Raw genomic sequence first — 2718 nt, 5'->3', positions numbered from 1 at the left:
TCCAGTCAGTTTTGATTTTTGGTTATTGTTCACTGGTATTTAATGTTGGAAGAATTGTGTTACAATAAATATCATTTTAGACAATGTTGATATTTTTGTTTTCTTTCCACATTAATAAACACATTTGGATAATGTTCTTAAACAACTGATTATTTTCATTTTTCCTTATTGTACATTATATTAACTGTCATCAATGCCTTTAATTGTAAAACAATATATTTTCCCTTTGGTCTGTATTTTCATCGTAAGTTTGGTCTTAAATTTTTTTAAGGTGGTATTAAAAAGTCATAAATATATATTCTTATATTCTTCTTACCTGTAGTCACCCTGTATTTATCATCATCATGCTTGTAACCTATGTGAATAGATGCTTGTAAAATAAAAATGTACACATTGGTTTTTTTTTACATTTAAACTTTTATTAAACATCAATTTCAGATGCACTCCTGGCAAACAAACATATTCATATTAATAATTCATATTTTTGAATATTAATTCTCATTTGTTCCTCTACAAAATGCATCTTGTATCTGTAGAGGATGATGACATCATTTGTCACACATACATAGCAGAGAACAGAGAGTGACAGTGAGGAGGTCATAAACTGATAAATATTTTCACCCTCATGGACCACATGGTCAGAATGCTCTGCCAGATGTGCTCCAGTGTTTAAGTCGTGTCGTTACTACAGTTCTTCAATCACTTTCTAGCATAGATGGCCACAGACAGAGCGATGCCTCCAATGGCTACTGCAGTGGCACCAAGCAGCCACTTCCAGCTCAAACCCCATGCTGACTTGGCCTGATGTTTGTGGGTGCTGGACGGGTTCTCCAACATCTTCTCATCCATGGCCTGATGTTTGTGGGTGCTGGACGGGTTCTCCAACATCTTCTCATCCATGGCCTGATGTTTGTGGGTGCTGGATGGGTTCTCCAACATCTTCTCATCCATGGCCTGATGTTTGTGGGTGTTGGACGAGTCCTCCAACATCTTCTCATCCATGGCCTGATGTTTGTGGGTGCTGGACGGGTTCTCCAACATCTTCTCATCCATGGCCTGATGTTTGTGGGTGCTGGACGAGTCCTCCAACATCTTCTCATCCATGGCCTGATGTTTGTGGGTGCTGGACGGCTTCTCCAACATCTTCTCATCCATGGCCTGATGTTTGTGGGTGCTGGACGGGTTCTCCAACATCTTCTCATCATCCTCACTGTGCTTCTTCATCATCATGGAGACCTCATCGCGGATCGTGTTGTTGAGTGGCTTCAGGTCTCTGCGCTGATCAAGAACATTGCCTTGCTCCCTCTTGCAGGTGGCCAGATCAATCTCAGTGGGGGGCAGCAGCTTCAGGTCTGGAGCATCAGTAGCTTCCAGGAGCGTAATTTCAAACTCAGCCTTTGACGGAACCAGGATGAGCGCCTTCTCTCCCATTCCCATGAGTTGCACCGCCACATCCAGTGCGCGGATCACTTCTCCAGCTCCCAGAGTGAACGACAACTCCGACAGCTCCTCGACCAGCGTCCCATCCAACGGACGTGTTTTTAGATTAATCTTCACAATCTGTCCAGGTTGTGGCATACTGTCTCTTCCTCCTCCAGGCTGCAGCACCTTTTTCATTATCAGATTACTTCTAAAGATATCTAACCACTCATCAGCAGGTGGTTGGGGGTCAGTTTCTCTCCTCATGAACTGATCCATGACAATCTTATTCCCACTCTTCACGACTGGTGCACTGTCACTGCTTTGGTAAACAACCTGAAACACAAGAAAACATATTATAAGTAGATTACCATTATTAGCTGGCAGCTTCTGAGCAGGGTTGGAGTCAGTAATAATTGTAATCATGTAATTGATAATTAATTACAAAGATGGTGTAGTTATAATTGAAATTTTAAAAATCTGTTGCTGTCGTAATCTCATTAAATTCTAGTTGAGTTCAGATAATTTACTTTGTAATTGTAATTGCCTTTAAAATTCTATAAAAAAGTCAATTATTTGTTCTACACATATGTAGTTAACAATGATAATAAAATGTTTATATCAAGCTTTCCCACATTTTACCATTTTAAAAGTGTATTTTACAGCTGACTTAAGACCCGTTATCATATGAGATGCTAACAGAAAGCTAACACAAGAGAAAGGTTAACTTTTATTAGGTTATCTATTTCAGGCTCAGTATTTCTGATTAATTGTAAAGTAAATGATAACGTACTGTAAGTGTAATTGGATTTCTGAGGCAAAAAATAATAAATTGTGATTCAATTGTAATGGGAAAAATTGCTGGTCACTGTAATCATAATTGACTCGTTAGATTGTCCTCTGTACCAAAAGATGGTATGAGATTTACCGTTTAAGAGCAGCTTAGGGAAGGATGTTTATTCTGGGACGTATTAGTCTTTCTTTGAATCAGGGGCTGTTCCAGATGTTTCCTATTCTCTCCTATCTGCAGCTTTGGGCTTTCACACTATGTCTGTGTTTATTCTCCTGAGGAAGTATCTGCTCTGTGAGCTCTGCCTTTCAATTTCTGTCTTTCAAGTTCTGCCTTTCAAGTTAAGCCTTTCAAGTTCTGCCTTTTGTTCTTTTTTTGGAGTTCTACTTTATAATTTCTTCCTTTGATGTTCTTTGATGTGGAGTTCTTCCCCAGCATATCAACGGTTGTTCTAAACTCCTCAGTAGCCACGGTTACATGATGTTTTTTTAATTCAGAATGAGTTATTC

The 2718-nt window shown here is 39.3% G+C and overlaps 1 pseudogene; it reads right to left on the bottom strand.

The window, feature by feature from the left end:
- Nucleotides 1–699: 699 nt before the first annotated feature.
- On the bottom strand, nt 700–2487 carry LOC114460051 (peptidyl-prolyl cis-trans isomerase FKBP8 pseudogene; annotated as a pseudogene).
- Nucleotides 2488–2718: the final 231 nt, after the last annotated feature.

Source organism: Gouania willdenowi, unplaced genomic scaffold (genome assembly GCF_900634775.1).
Source record: "Gouania willdenowi unplaced genomic scaffold, fGouWil2.1 scaffold_383_arrow_ctg1, whole genome shotgun sequence".
NCBI classification, from domain to species: Eukaryota; Metazoa; Chordata; class Actinopteri; order Blenniiformes; family Gobiesocidae; genus Gouania; species Gouania willdenowi.
Note: the sequence above shows the minus strand (reverse complement) of the source record. Positions and strands in the feature narration are given on the sequence as shown.